This window comes from Dendrobium catenatum, unplaced genomic scaffold (genome assembly GCF_001605985.2).
Source record: "Dendrobium catenatum unplaced genomic scaffold, ASM160598v2 fragScaff_scaffold_913, whole genome shotgun sequence".
Lineage (NCBI taxonomy): Eukaryota > Viridiplantae > Streptophyta > Magnoliopsida > Asparagales > Orchidaceae > Dendrobium > Dendrobium catenatum.
Window position 1 is genome coordinate 1,022,077 of NW_021319375.1, and position 24,812 is coordinate 1,046,888.

Here is a 24,812-nt window from a genome sequence, read left to right on the forward strand (position 1 = left end):
AACATAACATATATGCATTGCATTATCCTTTCTATAAGAAGGGACCCAAACTTATTTAGGTTCCTAAATCTAACATTTGATGATTTTGTAGGCATGCTCTCACAAAAGGCCTCATGAGAGCATCTGGTACCTAGATAGTGGATGCTCATGACACACGACTGGAGAAGCTAACCAATTTATTTGATTGGAGGCCAAGCCTAGAGGCATGGTAACTCTTAGAGACACCACCACCAGGTAAGTGATGGGCACAGGTATAATCAAAAACTCCAATAACCTTTTGATTGAAAATATTTTACTTGTAGATGAACTGAAATATAACTTGATCAGCATTAGCCAGCTCTGTAATAAGAGCTTCATCATAAAATTCTTGGCAAATACTTGTATTATCAGCTTAAATAACAACATTATTTTATAGGGAAAGCAGATCAACAACATTTATATAATTGGGTTTAATAAAATTGAATGTGCTGCTTCATTTTGCTTAAAAACTACTACTAATGATTCATAGATGTGGTACAAGAGATTATATCATGTAAATATCAAAACCCTTAGGAGAGTAACCTAGAAAGACCTAGTTAGAGGTGTCCCCAAGCTTAAGTTCTCTAAAGACCACCTTCGTGATGCCTGCCAACTAGGGAAGCAAGTATAATCCTCTTTCCACTCCATTAAGGACATTACCACCTCTAGACCTTTATAAGTCCTTCACATGGATTTGTTTGGACCCATTAGTACTGCCAGCTTAGGGGGGAAAGTCTATGGTTTTGTGATTGTCGATGACTACTCGAGGTTTACTTGGATTAAATTTTTATCACATAAGAATGAGTCTTTTGATGAGTTTAAATCCTTCTTCACTTGGATTAAAAAAAAGCTAGGTTATTAGATCTTGACCATCCATAGTAACCATAGGGGAGAGTTTAAAAATGAGAGATTTAGAGACTTCTATGAGGATTAGGGGATTAGTCACAACTTCTCAACTCCTAGGACCTCTTAGTAGAACGGGATAGCTGAAAGGAATAACAAGACCATAGTTGAAGCTGCTAGAGCCATGCTTGCTGAGTATTTACTTCAATAGTACTTTTGGGCTTAAGCGGTAAACATAGCTTGCTATGTGTTTAATAGGGTGAATGTTGGAGCTAAACTTGATAAGACATCCTATGAGATCCTTAAGGGTACGACACCCAATCTTTCCCACCTCCTTGTCTTTAGCTGTAAGATTTTCATTCTTAATAATAGGAAGTCACACTTAGGAAAATTTGACCCAAAACCTAATGAATGAGTACTCTTAGGATATTCAAGTGTGGGGAAATCCTTTAAGGTGTTTGATAAGAGGATAATAGTGATGGAGGAGACTACTCATATAGTGTTTAACGAATCTGATCCTAAAAAGTCTAGAGTTGAAGATGAAAATGAAGTTTGAGAGATTACCCAAGGAGTTAAAAATTTGGAGAAGAGGGTAGAGCCCCAAAACACTAGAGTAGGTGAGATTACCCAAGAAATACAAAATGCAAATCTGGAGGAAAGGGTTGAACTTACACACACTTTACCTAGAGATTAGCTATTTTCTTTAAGTCATCCTAAAGAAATAATCATAGGAGACCCTTATGAAGGTGTTAGGACTAGGCTTGGACTTAAGAAGGAAGTGAACCACTCTGTCTTTATCTCAATTATTAAACCCACCAATATCAATCAAGCACTGCTTGATGAGTTTTTGATCTTAGCCAGATAAGAGAAATAAAACCAATTTGTTAGGAATGATATTTGGGAGCTTGTAGAATGACCAAAGGGATAAAGTGTAGTTGGAACCAAATGGTTCCTTAAGAATAAGATGAATGATTCTGGTGTGGTAGTTAGGAATAAGGCGAGATTGGTGGCTAAGGGGTACAACTAAATAGAAGGGATTGATGTTGAAAAGACCTTTGCCCATGTAGCTATATTAGAAGCCATTAGAGTGTTACTAGCATTTTCCTATTATAAAGGATTTAAGCTTTTTTAAATGGATGTTAAGAGTGCCTTTTTAAATGGGGTAATAAAAGAGGATGTGTTTGTAGAGAAACCCTTAGGTTTTTGAGAGTTCCCAATTTCCATATCATGTTTTCAAATTAAAAACGACCTTATATGGATTAAAACAGGCACCCAGAGCTTGGTATGAGAGGCTTAGCACATTCTTACTAGAGAGGGAGTTTGTTAAGGGAAGCTTAGACACCACCCTTTTTCTGAGGAATGTAGGACATGAATTATGCATTTTTCAGATCTATGTAAATAATATACTTTTCAATCTTCTGATAAAAGGCTATGTAATGATTTTTCTAAAGCAATGAGTAAGGAATTTGAGATGAGTATGATGGGAGAGTTTTCCTACTTTTTGGGGTTTAGTATAAGACAAATAGATAATGTAACCTTTTTAATTCAATCAAAGTACATAAATGACATCTTGAAGAAATATGAAATGGATAAATCCAAGCCAATTAATACTCCTATGACCTTCAGTGTTAAGTTGGATAAGGACCCAAATAGAAAAGTTATTGATCAAAAGAAATACAGAGGAATGATTGGATCTTTACTTTACTTGATTGCTAGATGACCTAATATAATATTTAGTGTTTATCTCTGTGCTAGATTTCAAGCTAATCCTAAAGAATCCCACCTGACTATAGTTAAGAAAATTTTTAGATATCTCTTAGGGACCTAAAACTTAAGAATCTTATACCCTAGACACCACACTTCTTTTGAGATTTTTGGATATTCTAATTATGATTTTATAGGATGTGGCGTGGATAGAAAGAGCACTTATAGGACTTGCCAATTCATAGGATAGTCTTTAGTCTCCTGGTCCAATAGAAAGCAAAAGTCTGTTGCACTTTCCACTATTAAAGATGAGTACATTGCCTTAGGGTGTTATATGGCCCAAGTCCTTTAATTGAGATAATAAATTATAGATTTAGGATTTCCTGTATGAATAATTTTAATCCTTTATAACAACACTAGTGCCATCTGCATTTCTAAGAATCCTATTCAATATTTAAGGACCAAGTACATTGATATAAGATATCCCTTTATTAGAGACCATGTGACCAAATGAGACATTAAGTTACACCATATGGCAACTGAGAATCAACTGGTTGACATATTTACTAAACCACTGGCCTTCGACACATTCAGCATTTTAAGGACTAGATTGGGTGTGATTGATATAAATGCATGAACTTGATTCTTACGGATTTCTGAATTTTATCTATTGTTTGTTATTTTCTTTTTATAGTTTTCTTTGTTTATTTTTTATTATACTTTTCATATGATTCACTCTTATTAATTTAATTTCCTTTATATGTTTTATTTTTCTTTTAATCACTACTGAATTGATATTTTATGCCTTATTTTTATTTTTGAAAATTTTTAGTAAATGTTTGACATTCCTAAATTAGTTAAAGGGAGAAACATCATTGATTATTTCATTTCCTCTAACTTCTTTTAGTGGTGTAATTTTCTTTTCTAAACAAAAGTTAATCTCAAATTAATAACTAGACTTTGTAATTGAGATCTTTTCAATCTTGCTATAGTAATCTATCTTATATATATAATGTTCAAAGTCTTTATATTACCTTCAACGTTTTCACAATCTTGTATTTATATTTATCATATGATTTTGATTCAATTTTATGGTTTATTCTTTCTTATATTAGAGAGTGAGTTTTTCTTCTCTAATATCTAAAAGATATACTCACAATTGAGAGTATTTAAGAGTTTTGAAAAAGGGATCTAACTTGCAAAAAAAAGTGGCCAATGATGCTAAATTAAAAGATGCGCAATGGCACCAAATTGAGAATGATACACAAAGTGTATCAAAAATCAAAAGATGTGCAAAGTGTGCAAATCAATTAATAATAGACATAAAATGAGCCCACCAAAAGCAAGCTTTCTTCTCTTTCAATCTTAGAAGAATTTATGTGTCACTTGATATTTTTCAAAGGCTTGATTTCGAAATTCATGATCGTGACTAATTACTTCGATATATTATTATATAAAATATTTTTCTGGAACCAAGTTTTAAATGGATCTCTTTTTCTTATCCAATTGATTTTTCTAATTTAGATCTTTGTTTTCAAAAGAAGGTTTGCCTTTAGAGAAGTCCGAGCTAAGGCTGACAAGATCGATTATTCTACCTTTTTTTTAGATTTCGACGATATTAATTTATTAATTCTTACAAATTTTTAATTCAATCACATGGAGAATTTATCAAATTTAAGCTTTGATTAAAAAGTCCTTTATTTTTTGTTCCTTTTGATGTTTTAGTGACTTTTTCGTATTTTATTTTTATGTTTTACAATTGATTTTCATATCTTTGGGCCTTCTCTGATCATCTCCATCTATCCCCTGAATTTATATTTTTTGTCGCATCATCTTGGGAGATATTTATATCATCCTGGATAATATTTTAAATCCACTCTCTGACGGCTGATTTGACTTCTCTACTTTTGATCATCCTTGATGATCCATTATCGTCTTAGATGATCCATTATCATCCTAGATGATCTGATTATCTTCTGCTTTAATTATTTATGATCATCCTATACGATCCACCTATTTTTCTTGGATGATCCAAATGGAAAAATTAGGCACACATTTTAAATTTGACTGGTATAATTAATTATTGCTAATCATCCATGTTAAGAGAGTTGCTATTTGCATGTTTTACATTCTTGCAACTTCTATAGTTTTGATGATTCCAAATATTATTGTTTTATGTGTAGTTATCTCCTAACACTTTTTAGAAAATTTGTTTTTGCACTTGTGTGTACAACATTTCAAGAAAATCGAACCCCAAACTACGAAGACTTCAAATCAAATTCAGCATGCAATCCTTTATAAATTGAAGCCATTAATTGTTCTTTGAATTGAGAGGGAGTGATTGTAATTGAGTGAATAAACATACATACACACTTAAGGAGATCTTATAAAATTTGTACTGATCGTACGGGACGAACCTAGTTCGTACAGGACGATCAGGTCAGTTATCTCCTCATAAGAGCAATGGAACGAACAGGAACTGAAGAAAAATTTTTCTAAGTCCTGATCATCCAGGACGAAGTATATTCATCCTATGACAAATTGCCCTCTAGAGAAATCTCATTAAGGATGAAGTGTATTCATTCCATGAAGAGTTGCTCTCTGGACAAATTTCGTCCAGTATTAACTGAATTCGTCCCAGGACGAAGGGAACCGACTATGGCATTTTTTGGCAACATTCTGCAATTTTTGGAACCGACTTTTGATATAACTTTCCGTCCCAAGATGAACATATTTCGCCCCAAGATGAACATAGTTCATCCCAGGATGAATTTGGTTCGTACTGATTCACATATGGTTTGTACGGGATAGTATTTGCACAGTTCATACGGGACTAACTTAGGTTCGTACGGGACTATCCACTGCGCAGAAAAACTTGAAATTAGTACTTTTTTGGACTGTTTTTCTTGTCCTTTCTATATAAGGAGTCCTAGAAACTATTACAAATGCCTTTGGAGTTGTTTTCTCTTGAGATTGATCATTGAGTGTGAGTATTCGGGAGAGATTGTATGAGTGAAGAGTGAGAGATCAAGTGAGGGGTTTGTGAGGGATTCACAACGTTACTTATATCTAAGATCTCTTTATTTCTGCCCATCTCCTTTGAAGGCTCTCAAGTGAAGTTCAGCAGCATATATCCGGTTCTCTACGACACTTGGAGAGTGTAAAAGGATGATAAAGTGTATCTTTGGCAGTCATTGTGTCTTCGTTCTTTTGGAGAAAACTAGAAGAGAGAACTTGAAAGGGAGAGAGGAAAGGGTGGAGTTTAAGAGGGAGAAGATCCTCGGAGGGGATTTCACGGGAATGTGGAGGGGATATTAACACGGTTGCTCTGGCGAACTTGCAACTCAGTACCATCGGATTCAAGGGTCATCTTGAGGTAAGTTTTGGAAAGAAGAAGATCTCTTTGGTGTCAAGGACCGGCTTCTTCGACGCAAGTACGGGGAAGGTGAAAGTGTTTATACAGGTCTTTCCGTCTTGCTATGGGTAAAAGGAGAGTCACTTTGTGGTATAAGTGCAAACACGAAGGGTGCGTCTCGGGTAGTGGACGGTAGGTTATAGGTTTGACGAACCAATTTACTCTGGTGTGTTCTTCTTTTTTCTTTCCGCATTTAATTTAATTCAAGTTGTTTTACTCTAGTAGAAAAGGTTTATTTGTAAATTTAAAATTTTACTTGCAATTAATATATATAAAAGGTTTTTAAAAATTTAGAGTAGTAAGTTATAATTTTTTTTAAATTAACAATTCACCCCTCCTGCTTATTAGCCTTTGGGAATTAACTTAAGTATAACAACCTAATTCTAAGAAAACGAGTGTTCTCAACAAGTGTATAATAGCTTTTATTTCAAAATCATAATAGTTTAGACTACTTTTGAAAATAGTAGGTATTTAGAAACCGTAAAACAGAGGAAGGCATATTTCGATTGTTAGATCCATCTTTTGAATATATTTCTTTTAATGTTTTGAAGATTTGAATGTCTGCTTCCTGCAATCATAGATATCGAATGTGGCATATGATTCAAAGTGGTTATACTGTATCATACGTATTATTAGATGGATATATACTGAGGCCCTTTTTCTGAATGGAGTAGAGTAGACAAATTTAATGCTGAATTAAAATGCTATAATGTATAATTAAATTGTTTGTGTCTTTAATTTTGAAGATTTATATGAGAAGTCTCTAATGGTACAACTCGGCAAGGAAATGTTGGGACAGTTTATGATTATCTATGAAGGTATACTAGTGAAGTCAAGCATCTAAGTTGAATTTTTTGAGATGCCAGACTATGAACTCTTTAGCATGAAACCTTATGGGTGATCTTGACATGTATAACTAGGTTTTATTTAATTGTAACATCATTGCATGTTTAGTAAAGAATTCAAACTTTTGAAATAGTTAAGTAAAAGATCTACGTTGGTTTCCTTGCAAGCTTTGATGCAAAGTTATTGTTATTCGAATTCAAAATTTGATGAATATTTCTATGCATAATTTGATTTGTCTTCATCATTTGCCATTGAGCAATATGTTGGGTCAAATGACTTTTGGATGTAGGTGAAAACAATAATAGCTAAAAGCTAAAGACATGGGAGAAAGTGGCTTAGCTTGGGTGCGGAAAGCGATGACTTAACAGCAAATTAAACAGTCCACTATAAGCACAAGCATAAGCATCAACAAATGTGGGAAAACAGGCTAAAAATGGTAAGAATATTCAATTTTCAAATATTTTTGGCTTTGGATGTACGATTCTGGACATCTGAAAGGTTCAGTGCCCTAATGTTGAGAACTTTCCTCTAAAGAAAAAGGTAAACCTAAGCAAATTGTAAAAAAGAGGATATCAATGAAAAGCAAAAAATCTTTGGGTAGATTAGCTCTGCATCATCAGACAAGGAGGCAAAATGATGTTTAAACCTCTGTTTATGCTGCTTTGGTGCATGTTTTTATTTATGTATTTTGTTTTTTTGTTTTGTGTGTTTCCTATTAATTTTAGTATTTGGTATGATTTGAAATTTTCACATCTGATCCATGTTTAAGATCGATTCGTGCAAAAGTTTTTCTAAGTATTCTATTCGTACGATAAAATATTTTGTAATCTGTACAATTCGTAGCAAATTGTATAAGTTAGTTAATACTGATGCGGTATTATTTAATTTTTCCCAATACAACATATCTGTATCGATCTCCTGATCATCTGGATGATTTCGTGATACTTCTTTCGTAAGCATTATTAAATGGCTATACGGTAGATTCAATTTTTATAACTGATCGGAGTAATCGAAAGCAAAGTTTTGTATGTACGAATTCATGTCTCATGTTAGAATGATCATTTTGTGAGACATTTGAAATGTGTAAGGAAGATTTTTAGTTTGTGTAGCTTTGTGGTTTTGTTTTAGTGATTCTATACTATTAATTGCTTTAGATTTTTTTAATGTTAAGTGTTTTTGTTTTGTGTTTGAATGTTGTTAGCCTATATGAAAAAAAAAAAAAACAATCCCCCCTTAAAAACATTTTCTTACAAGTGCTATACTGACTGTAAATAAAAAATGAAGTTATTAGGAAAATCTAAATTTTAAATTTAAGTTTTTGCTATAACTATATATTAAGACTATCATTTCATGTTAATTTTATTTAGAATACATTGTTGTTAAATATATATTACATATTGTGAGTTTTCCTACTTTTGTATTTCACTTGTCAATTACATTTATGGCACTTAGAAAGATTTGAAATTGTTAGATTAATTGATATTGGAAAGAAACAATTACTCTTGAATGTACAGATACCAAAATCAAAAGAAATGTGCAAAGATCGCAAGTGAAAAGAGGCACAAAAATAAGCAACGTAAAAAGATGCACCAAAAATGTGCCATATAATAAAAAGATGCGCAAAGCCACCACTGTGGTAGTTATTTCTTTCCTTAATTTTTTAATCTCTTAATTCAAATTTATCTTATGTACATTTATATTACATATTGAAATTTGAAATATAAAATTTTTATATCATCATTATTACAATGATTTTCTCTATCTTAAATGTCTAAATAGACTCATGTTTTGATAAATTCTTTTTAGTTTCTATGTTATATCTCTTCTTAAATTCTATGAATTTTATGATTTGTCTAATGTTTTAATTTTATTTGCATGCTTTATGTCAATCACTTTAAAGGTTAAATTTTCAAATGATTTTCATATGTCTGCTTACATTTCTAGTCTTTTTCTTCTTCACTTTTGATGTTGTCAAAAAGAAGGAGAAATAATTTGTTGTGTCTTGTGAATTTGTGTTCTGTGTATTTTTATATTTTTTATTTTTTTTATCGTATGTTTTCTTATATTTTGTTTTGTCTTTTGTGTTATTTAAATTTTTTTTAAAAAAAAATTTGAATTCAATTACCTCTCTATTTTCATGTGTTCATCAATTCAGGGGGTGTTTAGGAGATTCTTAAAATTTGAAATTATACAAATAATAATTGTTTTGCCATCATCAAAAAGGGGAAGATTGTTAAGAGAGTTGCTATTTGCATGTTTTACATTCTTGCAACTTGTATAGTTTTTATGATTCCAAATATTATTATTTTATATGTAGTTATCTCCTAACACTTTTTAGAAGATTTGTTTTTGTTGTTGTGTGTACTAATATTTCAAGAAAATTGAACTCCAAACTACGAAGATTTCAAATCAAATTTAGCATGCAATCCTTTGTAAATTGAAGCCTTTAATTATTCTTTGAATTGAGAGGGAGTGATTATAATTAAGTGAATAAACATACACACACACTTAAGGAGATCTTATAAAATTTGTACTGATTGTACGGGACGAACCTAGTTCGTACAGGACGATCAGGTCAATTATCTCCTTGTAAGAGCAATGGAACGAACAGGAACTGAAGAAAAAATTTTCTAAGTTCTGATTGTGCAGGACAAAGTTTATTCGTCCTATGATGAATTGCCCTCTGGAGAAATATCGTTCAGGACGAGGCGTCTAGGACGAACTTAATTCGTCCCAGGATGAAAGGAACTGACCATGACAATTTCTGGCAACGTTCTGTAGTTTTTGGAACCGACCTTTGATATAACTTTTCATCCCAGGATGAACATATTTCGTTCCAGGATGAATTTAGTTCATACTGATTCACAAATGGTTCGTTTAGGATAGTTTTTGCACAGCTTATACGAGACTAACTCAAGTTCGTACGGGACTATCCACTGCGCAGAAAAACTTGAAATTAGAAGTGTTTTGGACGGTTTTTCCTGTCCTTTTTATATAAGGAGTCCTAGAAACTATTACAAATGCCTTTGGAGTTATTTTCTCTTGAGAGGGATCATTGAGTGTGAGTGTTTGGGAGAGATTGTATGAGTGAAGAGTGAGAGATCAAGTGAGGTGTTTGTGAGGGATTCACAAGATTACTTATAGCTAAGATCTCTTTGTTTCTGCCCATCTCCTTTGAAGGCTCTCAAGTAAATTTCAACAACATCGGTCTGGTTCTCTGCCGACACTTGGAGAGTGTAAAAGGATGATAAAGTGTATCTTTGGCAGTCATTGTGTCTTCGTTCTTTTGGAGAAAACTTGAAAGGGAGAGAGGAAAGGGTGGAGTTTGAGAGGGAGAAGATCCTTGGAGGGGATTTCAAGGGACTGTGGAGGGGATATTCACTCGGTTGCTCCGGAGAACTTGCACCTCAGTACCATCGGATTCAAGGGTCATCTTGAGGAAAGTTTTTGGGAAGAAGAAGATCTCTTTGGTGTCAAAGGACCTGGCTCCTCTGCCGCACCGGGGAAGGTGAAAGTGATTTTGTACAGGCTTCTCCACCTTGTTGTGGGGGAAAAGGGAGAGTCACTTTGTGGTATTAGTACAATACTCGGAGAGTACCTCCGGGGAGTGGACGTAGGTCAAGGTTTGACCGAACCACTATACATCTGGTGTGTTCTTTCTTCTTTTTCTTCCACATTTAATTTAATTGCAAGTTGTTTACTCTGGTTGAAAAGTTTATTTTTAAACTTTAAATTTAACTTGTATTAATAATTAAAAAGGTTTTTCAAAAATTCAAGAGTAGAAGTATAATTTTTAAATTATCAATTCACCCCCCCTCTTGGTTAGCCTTGAGACATTAACTTAGGTCTAACAACCTAATTCATAATAAACTAGTTTCAACAATCCAGGATAATCCACTTAATCATCCCAGACAATCTACTTTTTTAACGGTCATCCCGAATGACTTCTCGGGATGATCGCATGTGCCTTTTCATCCCGGACGATATATGATCATCCCGATTTATATTATCGCCTTTTTGACCAATCATCCCGGACGCAATTATTATACCTGATCATCCTACACGATTTTGCAATCACAGGTCTTCCTTCTTTTAGTTTGTTTTTATTATGTCATCTTTTTTTTTGTGATGTAGTTTACTTCTATTTTGTAGCTTTTATTTTGTTTCTTTCCCTCCTTTTTGTGATGTCAAAAGGGGGAGTAGTTGTACTATTTTATGATATTTACTATGTTCATTTTATAGTACAATTTGAACTTCCTGGTTCACTTTCTTTTATTATGATACTTCAATTGAACAACTAAAATTTGTTTTGTGTTTGCCATAATAAAAAGGGGGAGATTGTTGTGAATCTGATTTTAGAAAATATTATTTTGATGATAACAAATATTTCTGATACTTCTACTTCTCTATAACTTTCTTGTAGACTAATATTTCATGTCCATAATATCAAGTACAACTCAAGCTAGCTCAAGATTGGGTAGACTATGACTGAGTCAATTTGTAATCATTTACCTTTTGTCGATTTAATTATATCGATGTAGGTCCTGATGCAAAGTAATATTGCACACACACATACTTGAGCAAAAATTTTGATTGTTTTAGAGTTCTTTATTTTTTATCACATCATCTTAAATGATCTGAACATCGTCCAAGACGATCACTTGAAAATAGAACTCTAATTAGGGCATCCTGGTTAAGGTTGCCATAATTAAGTGAATCATCCTGAACGATATTAGCATCATCCAGCATGATAGGCTCAAACCGAAAAGAATTAGTTGCCATATCTATTTAGGCATATTTTAATTTTAGACATCATCCAAGGCATCGTCTTGGACAAAGCAACAAAATTATGCATAAATTAATCTAGAAATTAAGGAAAGAAATTAATGTTTGATTGCTCAATTATATCATCCTAGATGATCTCCGAATCATCCGAGATAATTAGTTAATAAACATTGATTTTTCCTAGATGATGTATAATTTGCATGGTTCCATTCATGGCGATGATCTGGATGATTTGTATTGAATTGAACTAATTATTCGGGATGTTAGGGATATCAGCTCGGATGATCAAGTAATTTTTCCTTCATCCAGACATCCATTTAGGGTGATGTTCTAGATGATATTCATCATTTTGTACTAATCATCATGGATGATCATGAGATCTTCTTGGATGATAAAGCAAATTTTCTCATCATCTAGACATCCATCCAGGGCAATGTGCTGGACGATACTTAATAGATTGAACTAATCATACATGATGATATAATATCATCCTGGATGATATGAACAAATTACCTTCTATTCTTCCTAAATCATCCTGGCTGATTAAGCAAAAATGATTTTGATCGTACAGGACAATATTCAAATCATCCTAAACGATAATGTTGGATATTGCAATTAAGAGCTATTCCGAAGCTCTTCTATATAAGACCTCTTATTTTACCCATGAGTGTACCTTTTTATATTGTCTTGGCCTGAGAGAGCCAAGAGGAGAGGGAGAGAAAGGGAGAGAGAGAATATCTTGTGAGGTGAAGTTTATGAGGGCTTTCATAAAGGTTGCGCGAAGCAAGGATCCAAGTCGCCTTCTCCAATCATAGTACCTAGTCCTTAGAGGTTTGAGAGAGGTCCACTTCAATAAATGATCAAGGTTCTCTACGTGCTTCAGGAGGAAGCAAAAGGAGTCGAGTTCTCTACCTGCTTCCAGAGGAAGCAATAGGAGTTGGGTTCTTTGCCTCACCAGTGTTTGTGGAAAGTAGGTTTACAAAGGCTTCTCTACCTTACCGTGGGAGCAAAAGGAGAGTCACTGAGATTAGTGAAATACCCCGAGGAGAGGTTTCGGGGAGTGAACATAGGTCAAGTTGACCGAACCATTATAAATTTTTGTTTTTTTATTAATATTTTTCCGCATTTATTTTCTTCATCTTATTTTTCTTGTGGTGAATTTTGGTTTAGCTTAAGCTTGCATTTTTGATTGAAAAGTTTTTAAAATACCAATTCACCTCCCTCTTGGTTAGCCTTGGGATAGTTCACAAGGGCTTAACATCCCTAACAAACATTCATATATTTCTTCCCTCCTAGGTTAGCTATACTAACATATCCAAATAGGTCCATATGATAAATTTTTAATGGCCTAGAGGTGTCAATTCCCTTAATTTAATGAAATGAAGACTCAACTTATTTTCCTAGTTAGGAGGCATCACATAGGTGGTCCTTAATGAAGTTAAACTTAGGGATACCTCTAACTATATATATATATATATATATATATATATATATTTTGGGATACCTCTAACTATATATTTTTGGGTAATATACCAAAGAGTTTCATTCTTGCATAACATTATCTCCTATTTTTTAGCTAGAAAACATCAATAATTATTTTTAAACATATGAAATTAGAATATTCAATGCAGTTTAGGTCTAGCATGTAAAACTTATTTATTCATTTTCCTTCTAACAAAAGTTTTTCATTTAAACTAATTAAGCATTTTTCATAAAGAAACTTGATGTCAAAACCTTTATCATACAATTAACTAATGCTCAATCAATTTTTCTTTAAACCATCAACTAATATAACATTCTCAATAATAAAATTTTTAGTGTTGTCAATTATTCCTATTCCCACTACTTTCCTAATGGTGTTGTCTCCTAGTATTACCTTGCCTCCTGACATGGCCTCCATTATGATGAATTGCTTCATATCACAAGTCATGTGCCCTGAGCATCGACTGTCCAGGTACCACATGCTCTTACTAGGTCTTTTGTGAGAGCACCCCTACAATGTCACTTAAACATTAGATTTAAGAACCTAAGTGAGTTTGGGTTCCACCTTATGCATTATGAATAAGATAAATGCATGCCATGCTGTAATGAATGCATTTTTGGCCTCCACACTTGATGTGTCCTATGGTGGATTATGCAAGTGTGTGCAATGTGACCTAACATGCCATAAGTGTAACACCTAAAATAAGGAAATGGATTTACTAACCGATGTGGGTCATGGTGCCTCTTACTAGGTTTATGTGATGCATGCAATGCTGAGGAGTTATGAAATTATTCTAAGTTATGTGGTGGTTTGTTATTCTCATGTTCAGTTAGTTTTACTTCTAAAAATTGGTTTGTTCTTTCAAGAATGGACATTTAAATGTATTCTCCCTAATATATATTTCATATGCACATACTTATAATCCTTTGTATGCTTTGTTTAATTCAATATGCAATGATTTCAAGGAGTCAAATGTATTAGATATATCAGTATGGTTCTTATTTAATGCATCATATTTTTCAAGAAAGGTTATGTGATCACTATCTAAATTTGAATGCTTAGTAATTAAACTATCATGCTCTTTTTTCAAAGTAGAAAATTTAGTATTAACAATAGCATGCATCCTTTTTAGTTTCTCATATGAACCATAATGAGTAATTCATCATAGGAATGATAACATACCTCATAATTCTTTGATATATGATCAGTTCAGAAACTAGATCCATATAATTCAATGTAAGTAATTATTTAGATTATTTGTTCAACTTTTTGAACACATCATACTGTACAATCCAAAGATCATCTAATACAACCTATTTGCTTTCTCTATTCATAAAGGATGTTTCCTGTGACGATTAGAAATCATTTATATCAATCATTTCATACTATTATCATCATATAATTATAGTTATTTGATTTAAAGTTAGATGACCTATAATATGAATATCGTACAACATGATTAGTTTAAAAATCATGGTTTCATTTTGTATGATATTGGTATGACAAAATTTTATTTTTACCAATATGATATGATAAAGATCATATAATAAAATTTGTTATCATTAATTAAATCATGATTTTATTGAATAATTTATGGTGGTTAATTTAAGTAAATTTACAAATTTTTGTACACTACGAATCAAATCGTATAGTATGATTTATTCAAAATTCAATTTTCAAATATCTTACTTAATTTATCTAGAGGCTAGGGTTTTTAGATCATAACGAATCATAAGTATGATCTAGATCATAAAGTATGATTAAATCATAAAAATTAATTATTCAATTAGCTATTAAGCCCATTCTCTTTATAATTGATCATACAATATAATTACAAGTCGTACGGTATAATTATTATAAAAAAGTTTAACTTTAATTTTTCTCACTACTCCTGTATATCTGCACGATCACCCAATTACATACACTCTTATATCATTAAACTCATGAAATAAAAAATAAAAGTAAAGACTCTTTTACTTGACATCTTATTCTACCCATTCTTGACATTCCAGTAGCCTCGAGTAGTGTATATTTTAACTGCAATATTAAGGCTCACAGATAAAAAGAATATCTAAAATCTTTACTAAAAAATAAAAATTTAATTAAAAATATTTTTCTTCATAAAAATAACAGATTAGAGATTCTTGATTGCAATCAGAAACCAAAGGGAGGATTAGTTCTTTCCTATTTCTACCCTAACTAGGTCTAAGATCAAAATTTTCAAAGTCTCCTTCATAGAAAGAGGAGAGGGATCCGTTTTACCAACCCAACCGAGCCAACATCGAGGTAGAGATCTTAAAATGTTTGGATATTATATAGTAGACCTTTGAGATAGAGTGCATCAAATAAGGGTTTCTATTGAAAAATTTGGACAGTAACTTATAGGACTCTAAAAAAGGAATGTACCGAAGGTATAACTATATGATGCTCCAACACTAATGCTAGTATCAGCATATTAACTACAACATAACTTTGGTTAATATATTTGAGAGTTGAGATATCGACTCCTAAGGTCAATGAAATATACTCCTAGGTCCACCCCCTGTTCAATTTTTTAAAAGATTATCAACAATATTTGCAGTAGCAATAGGAGAGTAGGAGGATGAATAAGATGAGCTGGGAGAGTCCCTACTGATGTTTGTCTTAGTTTATTTTTCAATTTTAGTTTTTAGTTTATTTATCTTATTGTATTTTAATTTATTTCCTTTTTTTGCTTATATTTATTGTTTTTAATTTTAATTTTAATTATAATGAAGAATGAAATCAAGTTTCCCTTTTATTTTGTAAATCTAACTTGCATTTTATTTCTAGTTATATAGAATTATGTTACTTGGAATATGAAATTTAGAAATTTATAAAATTAAAAAAAATTAAATTTTTAAAAATGGAAAATTTTAAATAAATTAATAAATTAAATAATAAAAATAATAACTATTTAATTCATTAAAAATTAAAACTTCATAATTAACTAAATTCCTAAACTCTAAGAACCTGATAACTTATAAATGACATTAATTTGAAAAAATTGTTAACCCATAGTGAGTTGGTTTAAAGATTTCACTTACACTTAAGAAATTTATATTAAAAAGAATATTAATTATAAAATGAATTAATCCATTATTATAAATTATTTTATTGAAAAATTTTACAATTTATGTAGTATTTTAATACTTAGGTCAATAATTTTCTTCTTTCAAAATATCTTATTCTAGCAAAAGAATTTTTTTATTAAATGTGAAATATAAATTGTTCGAGGATAAATAATATCTTAAAGTTTGGAGAAATTTGATAAAAGAGAAAAAAATTATATTCCAAATTGCATTTATTATTATAAAACAACTATTTTATCTAATCTTTTTATGCAAGAAATAATCTAAAAAATGTTAAAATTGAAGGAGCGCCATAGCACCTCAGATCCAACACCACAATGTTATATTTTCTTAAGCACCACAGACCCACCAGGTTAGCACCCGGATCATTTTTTGAGACTTTAGAGTTGAGGCATTACCCATGAAAGGCCACAATAGTAGATCACGCACCATAGTCTAAATCACCCCAATGCCATGGTGGAAATAGATAGAGATGGTTGAACCAATGAACATATAAAATGAATAGTAAATCAAAACAATGATTCAGTAGCACCATTGAGCTAACTAGCCAACATCATAACACTATGTTAGTTATTTTGTAAATTTATAAATAGTGAGCCAATTTCTCATGTATTGGGTTGGGTAGTTAGAGAAATGTGAATGTGAGGGTGTGTAAGGCTACTTTTTGCGGAGGCTAGCCATTTTTGAAGATTATCTTAGTCTGGTATGAGTTAGCAGAAAGGAGGAAGGAGTGCAAGGTTTCTATAATTGCTTTGTGAAGGATTTCCAGATCATTTTTATCCTTATTGCTTCTTTATACTCCTGTCTTATAAATTTTAATGAAGTTATTTATTGTGTTTACCTTTAATTTCATGTCTTGATAGAAGTTTTTATTTAAGCTTATGATAATTTAGAAACTATATATTGCACAGAGTGGATTTATAATTTCTTAAATTGCATAATATTATTTTTAAATCCTCCATGCCTAATTTAGTTTGTGTAGAGGCCTTGCATGAACTTAAAATATTGTGTAATTTATAACCTCGATAGAGGTGTTGAAGAACAAATAGGGGACTTAAAATGTAACTTTTCCATGCATTGACTTATGGTGGTTAGGGTTATGGAATCTTAAGGAGATATATAAAAATTACAGTCAAGAGAAATCATAGCTAATACTTCAACATGCTTGATAGAGATGAGAACTTATGCTCTAATTAACAACAACATTAGGAAGAATCAATCTAGTATAAACATGTATTTTAAAATATAATAGGTTAAGAATATTTCAAATATAAAATTTATCTCTTATTTGCTATAATTTTTAATTTTAATTACATCACCCTAATTAATTGATTGATAAGATAATTATAGTGTTTCTTTTAACGAGTACTAGAGTAGTTTTTAGGTAATTCTAATCCCCATGAGAATGGTACTTTTCTTATCATCTTATTACTTTGCATGCATGTATACTTTCATAGAGCATACCCTAACTTAGTAAATCATAATCAAAAGAAAAGTAGTGTATGGTTGGTTTGTGTGTGTCAAAGTTTCTAGTGCCATTACTAGGGATTAACGTAAATTATCCTTTCTTGCCTTTATATTGATGAATGGAATGTTGATTTAATATTGTCCTTATTTTTAATTTTACTTTCTTTGTGTTGTCATTTTTATTTTATTTTTCCAAATGTAAAATAATTACATTATTAATTATTCAACTTTTTTGTACATTACATTTCTATTTTGTATTTATTACTATTGCATACGTAATATGAAATAAATATTAGAACTTTTGGCTGTTTCTAAAATTGAAGGAATATTTAAAAAATTTAAAAAATCTTGAAAATTAAAAAAAGTATTAAAAAAGGCTGAACTTGTTCTAGAAAATTATCAACCTAGACAACATAGGGAGTATGGTAATCCTATGGTTAAGGGTATTTACCAAAACATCAATAGACCAAAAATATTCAGGCTAATAATTTTGAATTACAACTAATAATTCATATGATGTAAAATTCTTAGTTTAGGGGATCCCCAATAAAAGATAATAACTTGCATATAGCTAGTTTCTTAGACATATGTGTTATATTTAATTATAATAGAATATCCTATGATTTCTTTAGGCTTTTCCTTTATCATTAAGAGGAAAAACTAAGACATGGTTGAACTCTTTGTCCCCATGCTCAATCACCCCAACTTTAAAGTCTGGTTGGATAAATCACCCAAACTTTAACTCGAGTAATAATTTGAGCTCTAACCAACCAAACCAAATAAGAAATTAGAACCCTACTTCATAAAACTAAACAAACCCAATGCCTAATTATTTGCAAGGATTTAATTAAAATAATTAAAATAAGGGTTAAAACGCCTTCATTAGAATATCTAATTTTATAAATGGGCATACAATTATAAAGCCAAGCAGCTGCAATAAAAAAAATGAAAATAAATTTGGGTGGTAAGCTAGATCTTTGAATAATAGACCCTAAGGAATCTTACCTAGTAAACTATATTATAAGGCTATTTTACATCAAGTAATAAAGTGTAAAGTAGAATGTCGATCCCATGAGGAAAATTATATCCTAAGAATGCCCCTAATATTATCTATTTCAGGTAGTAAATTTTATCCTATTGAATTGTGTTAAATTAGGTTCTACAAACTATTACAATTGTTGAAATTGTAATTTAATCAAAGAAAAATGTTCTAGACTTATGAAGATGAATGATGCACTATTTCCCTAAGTAGACCCCTTGTAGGATATGTTATGAATCAAAGCGTAAACACCCTTAAATCTCTTTTGAGCTTGTGATGGTGTAAAGTAAAATTATCACCTTACTATAGTAATTATATCTCCATACACACCAAAAACCTATTCATCCCACGTCTATTTATGAACGTTTTTCATTTCAATTCTCCTAATTTGTCCATCATTCCTTCGTTGAGCCAATGAATCACACAAAGTTTTAAATTCAAATATGGCCATTACATGACATAAATTAAAATTTGGAATAATTTAAAATAACATTAAAGCTTTTCGTGAATTATAGTCAACATAAGGTAAAAATACTTCTTTCACATCATAAGACTAAAACTAAAAAATTATTCATCCGTTGAACTTAATTTGCAAAAACAAAATTCTTTATATGAATACCATAAGACATAAGAGTTTAAGTGAAGAAAATATCACCTAGAATAGCATTTATAATCAATACAAGCACTAGATGCTTCTTGAATTAATATCCTTTGAGGATAATCACTCTCCCCACTTAGCTCTCACTATCTGACGATTTTGTACGCAAAATAGATGGCCGACTCTCAAAATATGAAAAGAAAATATTTATACTTAGTATAAACTAACATAGGTGCCATGGCATTCAAAAGATTGGTGTTTTGGCACTTAAATACTGAATTAGTGCCTTGATTCTTAATGCTAGGCTCTGCTATAATATTGGACTAAATTGATTAATGTTTCAATAGTGAATTGTTCTAAATTTTCTGCGGTAATGCTAAAAGTGATTTGGCACCATAGTATTACCACGTCGCTATAATTTTGAATAAAATTAGGCATTCTGATGCCTCATGGTGTTAGGATGCTCTAGATATGGTGTCATGATTATTTGATATTCAAAATTATAGAACTCAATGGTGCACCAATGCTTCTAATATACATTGAGGTGCATAGAATGATGTACCACTTTATGAACTAGTGTTGGGGAGCAAACATAAATTAAAAAATCACCGAACCAATTGTTACCCTAGTCATCTAGAGTGGCGTAAGGCATTGATAGAATTGGTTCTTGAAGGGTTTGGGTGCCATGGTGCTAAAGAAGAACTTCTTATCTTATTGCTTTCCTTTAGATTTTTATGCACAACATCAATTAAAAAATATTTCAGGAATTTATGCACAAAATATTAACTTAATTTTACTTAAAACTATTAAATTGAGGAGTGGAAGATAGGAATTTTTTAAAAAGGAGGAGAGACCTATAGAAAAATTCTAGAGGAAGCACCAATAGAGCCTGCTAAGACTTAGGAGCAATCTCAACTCACTATAGAAATGGAAAACCCTATTAGGAAGGAAATTGAGGGGCTACCATCACATTTTTCGTAGAGATTATTAAAATAAAAATTAGATAGATAATTCTCTATATTCTTGGAGGTGTTGAAAAGTTAACAATTAATATACCCTTTGCAAAAACCCTAGAGTAGTGGCATACATATGCTAAATTCATAAAAGATATCATGAGTAAAAAAATAAAATTAGGAGACTTCAAAATTGTAGCCCTTACTATGGAAGGTAGTGCCATCATCAAAAAGAAAATCCTACATAAGTTTAAGGACCCAGGTATATTCACTATCCCTATGGCTATAGGTGATAAATTTTTTCACAATGCACTATGTAACTTAGGTGCTAGCATTAATCTTATGACTTTGTGAATATTTAAATGATTTGACCTAGGAGAAGTCTAACTTATCACTTTTATTATACAATTAGCTTATCATTCTTTGGGATAATATAAGATATTTTTGTCAAGTTTGATAGTTTATTTTCCCTATAAACTTTATTATTCTAGATGTGAAGGAAAATAGTGATATATTTAACATTTTAGGTATATATTTTATAGTCGTAGGTAGGAATATGATTGATGTGTATAAAGATAAATTACTCATGAGAGTATGGGATCAAGAAGTCGCCTTTAACATCCTAAAATCTAAAAAGTTTCATAAGGATCCGAGTGAGGATTATTTTAAAGTGGATTTAGTTGATATATATATATATATATATATATATATATATATATATATAATTATTTGAGAATGAATTAGGAGAGGTAGATAGAGATTATGAACAAGTGATTAGTGAAACCCATAAGATGTTTAAGGAGAGATTTGAAGTATTGGATACATTATCTCTAGGGAAGCATTTAAAATCATCTGTAGTTAAGGAACCTAAGCTTGAATTAAAAGCATTTCTTGTTCACTTTAGTATGTCATTTTTAGAGAAGGGTCAACTTTACATGTCATTATCTCTCCTAATAGTTTATATGATCAAGAAGGTAATTTGATTAAAGTGCTTAAAATGCATAAAAAAGCATTTGGATGGTCTATTGCTAACATTCAGGGAATTAGACAATCTAATTGTATGCATAAGATTTTGTTAAAGGAAGCTAATACACCTAAAGTTGACCTACAAAGAAGGTTAAATCTAATCATGATGGAAATACTAAAGAATGAAATTCTAAAATAGTTAGATGCTAGTATCATTTATCCTATTTATTATAATGAATGGGTTAGCTGAAATCATTGTGTGCCAAAGAAATGTTGGTTAACTGTTGTTGCCAATTAAAAGAATGAGGTTATTTTGACTAAGACTGTAATAGGCTAGAGGATTAATATAGATTATAAAAAGTTTAACAAAGCCACTAGGACCATTTCCTATTGCCCTTTATTGATCATATACTGGATAAATTAGCTAGGCATCCTTTTTAATATTTCTTAGATGGTTATTATGAATATCAGTATATTTTAACTACCCCAAAAGATAAGGATAAAATGGCATTCATAAGACCTTACAAAACATTTTTGTTTAGAAGAATGCATTTTGGATTGTGTAATGCCCTTTTGACATTTTAATGATGTATGATGTCTATATATTTTTTATTTAATAGAGAAGGGAATTAATTATTTTATGAATGATTTTTTAGCTTTTTCAATGACTTTTGATGTGTGTTTAGGTCACTTAGAAATGGTATTGAAGAGATATAAGAAAACTAACCTTATGTTCAATTAGGTAAAATAATAGTTTAAGGTAAAGGAAGGCATTATCCTTAAACATAAATTCTCTTAGAGCAGTATAGAGATCAATATAGTGAAGATCCAAGTGATTGAGAATTTTCTACCTCCTACTTCTGTTTAGGGAGTCCATAGTTTTTTAGATCATGTTAGATTTTATTGCAATTTTATTCAAATTTGTCAAAAATTACTAAACCACTATGGAATTTACTCTAGAAGGATATATCTTTCAAATTTAATTCTAATTATTTATATGCATTTTAGAAACTAAAGAAATGCTTAGTTACTACACCTATCATCATTTTACCTCAATAGTTTCTAAATTTTGAATTGATATACAATGCTAGTGACTCTGTCATTGGAGCAGAATTAGGCCATAAAGTCTACATAAAAATTTGATGTTATTTATTATGTTAGTAGAATATTGAATAATGTTCAAATTAATTACAAAATTGATAAAAAAGAACTACTAGGAATAGTCTTTACTTTTGATAAATTTATATCATATTTAATATGCACCAATGTTACTACTTTATTTATCTCTTTGTCATCAAATACTCTTAACTAAAAAGGTTGTTAAATCTAGGCTGATTAGATGGATTTTATTACTACAAGAGTTTGATGTAAAGACTCTTGATAGGAAAAGATCAATGAATCAGGTGGTGCATCAACATTGATGAATTCTTCCTCAATGAGAAGCTATTTGCATTGCACTCAATGTATGTGTCTTGGTATGCTAACATTAAGAACTTTCTTATTAGTGGAGTCATCTATGGTGATATGTCTTATACACAAAGGCACAAATTTATGCACAATGCTATATGATATTTTTGAGATAAGCCTTACTTATTTAGGAATTTTGAAAATTAAAACATTAGGCTTGTGTCCTAGAAGATGAAATTCAAGTCATTATTAATTAGTTTCATCGATCTAAGTATGGATGGCATTTTGGAGATTTTAGAACTGCTTCTAAGATCCTTCAATCTTGATTTTATTAGCCTACCATATTTGTACTTGTTAAAAATTATGTTAAAAGATGTGATAGATATGTGAGGGTAAAAAATATCACTAATTAAACCAAATTTCCCTTAATTATATGTTAGAAGTGTGTATTTTCTTATGTTTGGGGATAAGAATTCATAGGTCCTTTTGTTCAATCTTATGGAAATCAATACATCCTAATAGAAGTTGACTTTATCTCCAAGTGGATAAAAGGAATAACAACGCCCAAAACTAATGATTAGATAATCATTAAATTTTTAAAGAAAATATATTTTCTAGATTTGGAGTGACTAAAGTCACATCAATGATAGGGGAGTCATTTCTTTTAAAAAGAGATTAGAATTATGAAATGTGGATTTAAATATATGGTATCAATTTCTTATCATTCATAAACCAATGACTAAGTAGAATAAGTATTCAGGAAATCAAGAGGAATTTAGATAAAGTGTTTTTCTAAATAAGAAGGATGGGGCATCAAGATTAGACGAAGCACTCTCGAAATATAGAACTTTTTATAAAACCTCAATTGGAATCTCTCCCTAAAAAATTTTTTCAAAAACCATGCCACTTTCCATTAGAGATAGACTATAGAGCTTATTGGGTGATGAAATAATTAAATTATAATCTTAAGGATGCTAAAGAGAAAAGACTATTATAGATGAATGACTTGGAAGAAATTAGAAATGATGCCTTAAGAATGCAAAATTGTATAAGAAGAAAATTAAAAAGTGGCATGATTATAAGCACATTAAAGGAATTTGAGCTTGGATAAGAAGTGTGGTTGTATAACTTAAGGTTGAAATTATTTTTAAGGAAACATAAGTCTAGGTGATTAGAGGCTAAAACTGTACTTAGGGGGAGATATAGATTACCTTAGGAATTTAGTGGTTTTGGCTCATCTTACATAAGAGTTTGCATTATCTAACAAAAACTACAAGCTTAGTACTTCTTGGGAGGCAGCCCAACAGATTATCCTTATGTTGATAGGATACAATATGTATGAATATTATTATTAGAAATACATTTGGTTTGGTATGATCTATGTCTTTTGGATGTTTCATGTGTGTTTTAATTTATCTTTTATGTTTATAGCATAAATGAAAAATTTAGCATGGAGCAGTAATGTTCTGTCCTGAAGTGATACAACACCATTATACTTCTAAAATTAATTTATTTAGTTTGATCATGTCCCAGTAATAATGAAAAAAAGTACCAAATCTCCTAAAAGAGCGCCACAATATTGGCCATGCATTACTATCATATTGAGCTAACCAATTTTTTAAATTCATCAATTGCCCAAGTATCCTAGCATTGCAGTGCCTACTAGAAACATTAAAAGGGTAGTTCAAGAGACTTTATGGTGATCACTTTGAGTGACATAGTGTGACCATGTTTAAATCACTGAGCAACCTCCCAGTCAAAAAGCCTATGGTCACAAGTTATAAAGGCTAGCACTACAATGTTAATAAATTTATAAATAGGAAATGGGATAAATGTTTTCATGTCACTAGTCTTCTAGATCTCATAATTCTTGTGTTATTTGCTAGTAGCTTCATTCCCATCTCTTAGAATGGGTGTTATGGTCATCGCTGGTAGGAAGAGGTCTCGATCTACTTCATATGATTCCTAAAAGTTTGTTAGTACAGCCATGAAAAAGAAATACAATAACCTAGTTTGCAAAACTATCATTCTTAAGTGAGGGTTTGGAAATCCTTGGGGGATAGTATAGGCCTTAATCATAGAAAAGAAATATGATTTCTTAATTTGTTAACCCAGACCTGCCAATTTACCTATTATCCAGGAAATCTTTACGAATGTGAGGAGCTCAAAAATAAGTTT